This window comes from Erinaceus europaeus, chromosome 7 (genome assembly GCF_950295315.1).
Source record: "Erinaceus europaeus chromosome 7, mEriEur2.1, whole genome shotgun sequence".
NCBI lineage: Eukaryota > Metazoa > Chordata > Mammalia > Eulipotyphla > Erinaceidae > Erinaceus > Erinaceus europaeus.
Genome location: NC_080168.1, coordinates 75,506,081 through 75,516,464, shown reverse-complemented (window position 1 = coordinate 75,516,464; position 10,384 = coordinate 75,506,081). Strand labels below are relative to the sequence as shown.

The 10,384-nt window shown below is 39.3% G+C and overlaps 1 long non-coding RNA gene across 1 annotated transcript in view; it reads right to left on the bottom strand.

Moving 5' to 3' along the window:
- Positions 1 to 291: 291 nt before the first annotated feature.
- LOC132539454 (uncharacterized) overlaps positions 292 to 10,384 on the bottom strand; it is a 28,188-nt gene continuing 18,095 nt past the window's right edge. Inside the window, exons 2-4 of the long non-coding RNA XR_009550745.1 lie at positions 9,473 to 9,699; positions 579 to 1,136; positions 292 to 544 (exon numbers count right to left, since the gene is read on the bottom strand). This is a non-coding gene — a long non-coding RNA (uncharacterized LOC132539454). The remainder of the gene's footprint in view (positions 545 to 578; positions 1,137 to 9,472; positions 9,700 to 10,384) is intronic.

The window sequence follows — 10,384 nt, the reverse complement described above, 5'->3', positions numbered from 1 at the left end:
TATGTCACACTGGGGCCAACTTTTCATTTGCCCAATGAGACAAACTTCTCCCACTTCATAGAGTGCAGTGCAAAGAACCTTCACCAGTGTGCATCTCAGTTCCATGTGTGCAAACCCAGTGAAAACAAAGTGTCTGTGCTTCCCGGGACCCTCATGTTCCCTGCATTGTCCCTCAACAGGCTGATAGGTAAATGCTTCCTAAGGGGCATAGATCTGAGTTGATCTGATGACTAACTTGGCTGTAGATAAGAGAAAGGAGCCTGTCTTTTGGTCTTGGGATGTCTTTCCCCATTTCTTCTTTATTTTTTTTCTTTTATCATATTACTCGTGGCATAATGACTTAAAGTACAGCTGTTGACACATGAGTACAGTTTCTCATCCCAACTCACTTCATCATGCACCAGGACCACAAAGCTTCCCTCCCCCTACAAACTCCCTTTTCCCTCCTTCCCCAGAGACCTTTGCTTTGGTACAATATACCACACTCACTTCACTATAGCAGAAGCCAAGAACAGATGTTCTGTCTTTGTGGTGTGCACCAGCACTGCACAAGCCAGTAACACATTACACAAGTCAACTTCCATCAAAGGCTGGACAGCTAAATCTTTGTCCAAACCATCGCAGTACATGGTGCACTTTGTCAACCAGGTATAACTGTAACAACCTAGAAGTTTTTTTTTTTTTTTTTTAATTGCCATTAGGGTTATCATAAGGGCTTAGTGCCAGCACTAGGAACTAAGTGCTCCTGGTAGCCATTTTTTGTTTTCTTTTCTTTATAAATTTATTTATAAAATTAAAATACCAGCAAGATCATAGGGTAAGGGGATACAATTCCACATAATTCTCACTACCAGAGTTCCATATCACATTCCCTTCCTTGAAAGCTTTCCTATTCTTTATCCCTCTGGGAGCATGGACCCAGGATCATTATAGGGTAGAGAAGGTGGAAGGTCTTGCTCCTGTAATTGCTTTTCTGCTGTACATGGGCATTGGCAAGTTGATCCATACTCCAAGCTTGTCTCTATCTTTCCCTAGTGAGGCCAGGATCTGGGGAAGTGGGACTCCAGGATCCATAGGTGAGGTCCTCTGCCCAGGGAAGTCCAGTTGGCATCATGGTAGCATCTGGAACTTGGTGGCTGAAAAAGCATTAAGACATAAAGCAGAACAAATTGTTTAATAATCAGGAACCTAAAGGTAAGACTATAGCAGATGATATTTGAGGGTCTCCACTTAGGTATATTCCAAGGGACCCCATGACTTTACTAATTTTTGCCGGAGTCCAACAGCCAACATGCGGGTAGGCTAAAAGTATTCTCTGGGGAGATGGTGTCAGAGTTGGAAATAGGACTAGAAAGCTGAATTGGGGGAAGAGAGTAGCTCCCAAACTTTTCTTTTCTTTTTTTTTTTTCTTATCTGATATGACAGAGAGAAACTGACAGGGGATGGGAAGATAGAAAGGGAAAGCAAAAGAGAGAGACACCTGCAGACCTGCTTCACTACTCGTGAAGCATCCCCTTTGCAGGTGGGGACAGGGTCTCCATTGTGAGTTCTTGCACATGGTGCTGCATGTGCTAAGCAGTTAATAGTTTCTCCAGGGAGTTGGGCGGTAGCACAGTGGGTTAAGCGCACATGGTGCAAAGCGTAAGAATCCCGGTTCGAGCCCCCAGCTCCTCACCTGCAGGGGAGTCACTTCACAGGCAGTGAAGCAGGTCTGCAGGTGTCTGTCTTTCTCTCCCCCTCTGTCTTCCCCTCCTCTCTCCATTTCTCTCTGTCCTATCTAAAAAAAATTTTTAAAAATATTTTCTCCAAAGTGGGACCACTAAGTACAAGAAATATAGAATAAGTGGTTACTGATAATATATTCCGACACATATCAAACCAATATTTTATGTTTTCAGGCTTTATACCTTCAGGCACCCACAGTTTATTTAAAAACTAATGTTCTAGGAGAGGTCAATTACCATCTTCAAGCCTCATCAAGAATGGGACAAATGGTGGGATTTGGAGAACTGTGAGTAGAAGAAGTAAAAGGGCCCACAGTGGGAAGTCAGGGTGCCAAGAAGAAAGAGGGGTGACTCAAAAGGCAGTGGTGAGGGACAGTCAATAAATGCTGCCTTCTCTGGGATTTTTGTGAGGATTGTCTTTGTAGAGGTGTTTGCTCCTTTTGGAATTTCCCTACAGCGGCAGCTTATGGACACAAACTGTGCACTGCCTACACATACTTAAGCACTAGGGCCACTGAGATGGGCACCAGGAATATATAATTTATCAAAAGTGTCACAGCTGGCAACAGATCTGGAGTCTTCTCTGAGAAAGGCCTAGAATGGATCACTGGAGCCCTACACACTTGTCTCTGAGTACCACAGAGACAACAGACTAGAGTCCCAAGTTTCTAGACAGTGCTTACTAAACCCTAGTTTGCATCACAATGGCCTGCTCAGTGAAGATGTCTGGAACTAAGACCAGAGGCTTATTTATTTTTAAAATTTTATTTATTTGATTTGATAGAGAATTTTAGAGGGAAGGAAGACAGAGAAGGAGAGAGACAGCACTGCTTCACCACTTGTGAAGCTTTCCCCTTGCAGGTGGAGACTGGAGACCAGAGGTTTATCTTAGGTTCAGTTCAGGCCAGCAACCTGTCTTTCACAAGCTCTCCAGGTGATCCTAAAGCAGGTGGTTTGTGGACCAGAGTCTGAGAAGCACTGTGTTTAGATATTTCCATGGGTTGGCTCACAAATAATCTTGCACACCATTGAGTGCACAACCAGTAGATAAGCACACTGATCCTACGAGGGAAGATTGGGTAAAACATGTCTAACCCCCACTTTTACCCTATATGGGTAGTGTAGAGTGAACATTTGTACCTGTTCTATAGTCTGTGACCTCCTAACTAGAAAGTGTTCTTTCCCTTTATTTTCTATTTTGTGAACAATTGAATACCAGACCAATTACATAAGTCATGGAATGATTAAGGAAGACACAGGAAAGTCTTCTAAACTCATTCTAAGAAGTAACAATGTCAAACATCTTTGACCTTGCTGCCCCCCCCCCCTTTTTCTTCTGCTTTTAGATAGGTCATAGGCTACTGACTAACCCTCTTGGCTCTTCTTCCTCTTCTTTGTAAGGAAGGAACTATCTTTACCTTACCTTTGAGGTGGATCAGATTGTGGTTAGCTAAGTAAAGGGGATGCATTATTTCACAAACTGCATAAGGGCTTCTCTCAGTGTCTACTTGGTAATGCTAACATGCAGATTAATTTTCTTTCATGATTTTATTTTGCACTGAAACTTCATAGTACTTGCCTAGTTCCTCTTCCCAACAGACTCCATTTTTAAATTTCAAGTAGAGACAGAGAAGGAGAAGGAATAAGACTGGAGCAGAGAGAAGAGATATAGTACCAGTCCACTGTTCGTGAAGCTTCTCTTGGTGCCATGCATGAGGTTCCCACGTGGTGCTAGGAGCTCAAACTTGGGTCCTCATACAAGGTAAAGTGTATGCCCTACCAGGTGAGCTCTTTCCTGTTGTTAGGAGGGTTTTATTTTTAATATCAAGTTAAATTTCTTTAAAGGCAAGTACTTTGTTCTTATTAAATACTTTTTGAATATCAATAATAATAAACACTCAGACCATATTCATAAAGTAAATGCTTATTTAAAAAATCTTGAAATATCTTTATCACATGTAGCAAGAGTGCCCTTTTTGTTTTTTTTTTTTGTCTCCAGCGTTATCACTGGAGCTCGGTGCCTACACTATGAATCCAATGCTCCTGGAGGCCATTTTTTCCATTTTTGTTGCTGTTATTATTATTGTTATTGCTGTTGCTGTTGGACAGGACAGATAGAAACCAAGAGAGGAGGGGAGGAGATAGAGGGGGAGAGAAAGATAGCCACCTGCAGACCTGTTTCACCACTTGTGAATCACCCCCCACCTTTCTGCAGGTGGGGAGCTGGGGGTTTGAACCCTGATCCTTACTTCGGTTGTTGTACTTCACACCATGTGCACTTAACCTACTGTGCTACTGATCGGCCCTAGACATTTGATTTTTTTTTCTCATTAGTGGTGTATATATTATTTAATATCTAAAACAGAGTTATTTGCAAACCCTTAAACGGAGAAAATTAAATCCCAGTAGATGGCACTGTTTGCTACTTTTTACAAGTGAAGTCAGTGAAGTCACCACTATTTGCTTTAACAATAATATAAATTCAACCTCCATTTTAAAAAAGGATTAGTTGTAAGCAATCCACTCATCATGTCCTTTTCCAGACCTACACTGAATAATTCTGTCACAATTTATTAAATAGAAAAATAAGGATTACAAATATTTTTTATAGTAAAAAACATTCAATTTATTCCTTTTCCTTCAGTGCTGCTAAGACAGTTGTTTCACTACATCCACACACAGTGTCATATATACACTACATCCTATAGATGCTCTCTTAAAAAATATATAGGAAGGGAACAGGTGCTGGCTTACCAGGTCGAGTACACATATTGACATGCGCAAGGATCCAGGTTCAAACCCCTGTCCCCACCTGCAGAAGGGAGACTTCATGAGTAATGGAGATGTACTGAAGGTGTCTCTCCTCTGTCTCTCATTTCCTCTCTCCCTATTTCTGTCTCTAACCTCTATAAAAATAGAAAGAAAAAAAAAGGCCACGGGGAACAATGGAGTCTTCCTACAGGCACCAAGTCACAGGAGTGACCCTGTTGGTAAACGTAAAACATAAAAATAAAGTGTTTGTGTATGTACCTGCGTGTGTATAAAATTCATGCCGGGGAGTCGGGTGGTAGCCCAGCGGGTTAAGCGCATGTGACACAAAGTGCAAGGACTGGCATAAGGACCCGGTTGGAGCCTCCAGCTCTTCACCTGTAGGGGAGTCACTTCACAGACGGTGAAGCAAGTCTGCAGGTGCCTATCTTTCTCTCTCCCTCTCTGTCTTTCCCTCCTCTCTCCATTTCTCTCTGTCCTATCCAACAACAATAATAACTACAACAATAAAACAAGGGCAACAAAAGGGAATAAACAAATATGAAAAAAAATTTTAATTCATGCCAGAGCAGAAATGCATTTGTGTTTAAATAAAAGTTTGCATTGGGAGTATACCTGTAGTTCTGTAACAGAATTTATTTCCAAACATTTTAGTACACTTATAAACAAATAGCTTACTGTGTCTTTTGGCATGAGAAAGGACTTATATATTGAATCTGTGTAGGTAGCTGCTGAGATCAGAGAGTAACTTATATGAGCTTTTGAGTCTAGGTTCACTTCTAATCATGTGACTCTTCTGGGCCTCATTTTCATCACTTGTATAATTTTGGTAACAGTAGTTACTCTATAGAATTATTATTATGAAGATAAAATTAGTTAATGTAAACTTCTAGAATAATGCATAATCCACGTTAGCATTAAAATACTTGTATTGGTTATTTATGTTGTTATATCAAACATCATTTCCAGGAGTTGGGCAGGTCTTACACAAAACTTTTAAGAACCTCAAAAAGATAAATCCTATAGTCTCCATTATCAATACATTTAGCTTTAACAGATCCCAACCTTATGTGTTAATTTATTGTGTTTTCTTTTCTTTCTTTCTTTTTTCTTTTCTGCTTACACGGTTACCGCTGGGACTTGATGCCTGCACTATGAATCCACTGCTCTTAGAGGTCAGTTTTTCCTTTTTTTGTTGTTGTTGTATAGGACAGAGAGAAATTTAGAGAGGAGGGAAGATAGAGTGGAGAAAGACACCTGAAAACCTGCTTCACCTGTTGCGAAATTATCCCCCTGCAAGTGGGAGGCAGGAGGTTCCAACCAGGATCCTTATACGGGGTCCTTGCACTTAGTACTAAGTGCTACTGTCTGGCCCCATAAAATTTATTGTTTTCTTATTATTATCATCAAGCCTACATTTTTAACCTTCTTGGATTTCTGAAGCACAGTGGTGTTTTAGCAAGCATCATTTGCTGTTGAAGGTTAAAGCAGCTGTACCCTGTAATCTCCATCTCAGCTGCCAACACTTAATACAGAGAGAGGAACATGTGGCTAAAACATTTAGCAGTGTCTGTTTTCTTCAACTTGGTTTGAGATTATTAAAATTATATATTGTCTGTCAGAACTGGCATTTCTACCTAGTGATAGTTTCCCAACATTAGGGCACTAAATATACTAAAGTATCAAGGTATGTTACTATGAATTAAAATTCGATATCATTACCACCTAGTTTGATTAAAGTTCAAAAGTTACAAAAAAAAAATACTAACAAACTGAACTGGCATAGTTAGCAGCAAGAAAAATACCAACTAGTGCAGAGTGAAAGAGGAGGGGAAATAAAATCACCCTAACAACCCGACTTTTCTATATTTATCCCTGTGTTTGCTTCACTTGGTTGTCAATTTTAATTGGCCTGCAACATGCATGTTCTAATGTATTCTGAATTTCAATTGTTATTTCTGCCATCTATTTTAGTATTCCCAAATGCCACTTATTCCTAGTGAGCAATAAGGGTTTCTCTGATCATAGAAATAGCATTTTAAATCTACTACTAGTTTTTATACCAGATGACACACTGTTTAGAGTTGTGGAGAGGCAGTGAAATAACTCACTTGGATAGAGCACTACTTTGCCATGTTCATGACCCAAGCTTGAACCTAACCCCCACTATGGTGAAGAAAGTTTTGGTGCTGTGGTCTTTTTTTTTTTTCCTCTCTCTCTCAAAAAGAAAATTAGAGATGTGGAAAATGGAAAACTGTCTCCATCAAAAATAACTTTTTTTTTTTTTTTAGCAAAAAAGCATGTTATTATTTTTTAAAATTATTTATTTATTTAAGAAAGGATTAATTAACAAAACCATAGGGTAGGAGGGGTACAACTCCACACAATTCCCACCACCCAATTCCCATATCCCACCCCCTCCCCTGATAGCTTTCCCATTCTCCAGCCCTCTGGGAGCATGGACCCAGGGTTGTTGAGGGTTGCAGAAGATAGAAGGTCTGGCTTCTGCAATTGCTTCCCCACTGAACATGGGCGTTGACTGGTCGGTCCATACTCCCAGTCTGCCTCTCTCTTTCCCTAGTAGGGTGTGTCTCTGGGGAAGCTGAGCTCCAGGACACATTGGTGGGGTCTTCAATCCAGGGAAGCCTGGCCAGCATCCTGATGGCATCTGGAACCTGGTGATTGAAAAGAGAGTTAACATATGAAGCCAAACAATTTGTTGAGCAATCATGGACCCAAAGGTTGGAATAGTGGAGAGGAAGTGTTAGGGAGGTACTCACTGCAAACTCTAGTGTACTTCTGCTTTCAGGTATATATTTTGCAGTAGTTTATGGATATGTGTGAACATAAGCTCTCTCTCACAGAAACTGGTGTATATCTAGGTTTTGGGACTTTGTTAGAAAGTGAACCACCTGAGATGAAATTAGAGTGTACTATAAAAGGAAAGGTCTCACCCGAGTAATGAAGCTGAAGGATTGTCATTCCACACGTGAAGTCTCTGGACATAGTCTGAGGTGAAGCATGTTGAGGTGGCAATCGTTGTGTTGGTTAGGTTGTGATCGGCGGATGCAATATTATTTTATATGGATTGGGAGAGGCATACGGGAAAGTGGGCCCTATCCAAGGGTTCCAGGATTGGGGGAAGTAGGGGCTCTATAGTGGAGATGTGAGGTTCCTGCTGTCTTAGGGTTCCAAAAGACAATCGATAGTTAATGTTATCATCACATTATTTGGTAATTGGGTTAACTTTGAAAAGTCCTTTTGTTAGGGTTTGCTGTACAGTACCCATTATCTTGTATATAGCTGTGCTATTGAAAAGCATGTTATTTTAATGAGAGAGCCTGAGACAGAGATACTGCTTAGTTCTGAAGGCTTATGGTGCTGCTGGAGATTGAACTAGGGATCTCAGAACCTCAGTCTTTCTGAAAGACTTTTGCATTGTACAGTCTCTAGCCCCCCTTGATTTTTTATTATTGACTTAATAATGATTAACAAGATTGTAGGGTAAGAGGGGTAAAATTCCATATAATTCCTGCCACCAGAGCTCCATATCCCATCCCCTCCATTGGTAGTTTCGCTATTCTTTATCCCTCTGGGAGTATGGACCAAAGATCTTTATGGTGTGCACAAGATAGAAGGTTTGACTTCTGTAATTGTTTCTACCCTGGACATGGGTATTGGCAGGTTGATCCATATCCCCAGCCTGTTTGTATCTTTCCCTAGTTGGGTAGGGTTCTGCAGAGGTGGGGTTCCAGGATATATTGATGAGGTTATCTGCCCAGGGAAGTCAGGATGGCATCATGGTAACATCTGCAACTTGGTGGCTGAAATGTATTAAGATATAAAGCAAAACAAATAGTTTAATAATCAGGGACCTAAAGGTAAGAATTTAGCAGATTTGGGGTCTTCATGTTCGAAGAACTTAAGAAGTCTATTTTTTTACTGAGAGTAAGGATGGTTCACCAAGGTTGACAGAGCTAATTGATGTTCTGTAAAGGTTAAACTTAAGGCAGGTGTGTACCAAAATGTCATTACTAGTACTTACATCTTTTCAATGCTCTTTAGTGCCAGGATTTCTTTTTTTAAGAAAAAAGAATCCTACTCTGTTTCTGTGTATGTATGTGTGAAATTATATATACCTATATAAACCTCAACAGTTATAAAATTTGAGAGCTACATGATGTACTGCAAAGAGTATAAGCCATGGAAAAAGACAGACATGAATCCCTACATAGGTCCTGGCATTCATTAGTTTTCTTGCCTTGGGAACTTATTTAACCTTTCTGGAGAAGAGCTTTGTCATCCATAAAAAATGAGGATATAAAACTTGCGCTACAGGAAGTGATTGATTTATTTTATTACAATGATTGAAATGTATGAGATGTTCAATACTTGATTAAAAATTAACTCAGAACACAGGTGAGTTTATAGACAATTTCACATAAGAAAAAGAAGTTTCATTGTTTGAAATATTTTTAAACATCATTTTAAGAAAAATAACAACAGAGCCACTTTTTACATTATTACTAATGGTTTATTAACCAATTATAGTACACTTAAAATTTTCAAACAAGCAAACAAAAAACCCCACTTTACAAAACACTGAATGAAACTATACAGATACTATAGAACACCAGTGGGCAAAGCATTACATTCTTTTTAGGCCATTCAAGTCCAGTCATTCACTTGTATTAGTAAAAAGGAACTCTATTTCTGGAGTAACAGTTAATACATTTTTTGTTTTGCTTTACATATGAGTGGCTGATATATGTTTAGATTTGTTAATTTATCTATTGTCAATATATATATGCATATATTATTTTCTTTGTTTAGAGAACAAGACACAGAGAGAAGGCGAAACACTACAGTATCACCAAAACTTCCCCCAGGGTCTTGTTAGTTAACATGTGCCTGATCAGTATATGAGAATTAACACTTAAGCACAATAAACCTACAGAAGGGTTGTGGTTTGTACTTACCTCTACTTTTTTCTTTCCCATACAGGATAATAAAACTGAGCTGCCACGTGTTGATAATGGGCACATTAGTGGATCCATGGTTGTCCATTCTGTAATTATTCAAAATGTGATAAAAATATATTATCATAAGACTTCATTTAATGCAGCAACAGGGCATAAACCCAGGGCCTTGTATATGTTAATTCTACCACTGAGTGGTGTCCTTGGGCTAATTTTTCATTCTTTATCTGGAAATAGAAGAAAAGAGTAGATAGATTACAGGGGGAGAGAAAAGAGAGACACTACAATACCACTCAGCCACTGATGGAGTTTCTTTAGTGGTCTTCATGGTGCTCTCACAGGTGTGAGGGCTCAAACCAAGGCCTCACACACAACAAGGTATGCACTTTACAAGTTGAGCTTTGTTCTAGACCACAAGAGCTTCTTTTAGTTAGTTGGTTGGTGTCCTTACACATTTCCTGGATCCAGGCTGACTTTTTCAGACAGAGAGAAACAGCAAGAAGAGAGACATGATAGCATCACAGGAAATTCTTCCTAGGTCTTGGCATGGTCATCTGGTCAAGGGTTTCATTTTAAGTACTATTTCCTTCAAAGAGATATAATTTGACTGTATTTCCTTTTAATTTCTTTTGAGAAATGGAAAACTGAGCTAAGGATATGAGATTAGTGGTAACTCAACAACACATATGCTTAATAGACTGTGTAAACAAGAAAGGGTCAGCTGTCTTGATTATGTTTCTGAGGAATAAAACAAATACTTTCAATCATTGACTTGATAAATAATATCTTGAAAACACATTTACCCAAAATGCTAACAAAAGACTAAAACACATCTACAGAATAGTATATACAGAAAGAATATTCGAGAATGTTAAATTTATTACCTGCACTAATGCACATATAAAACATACA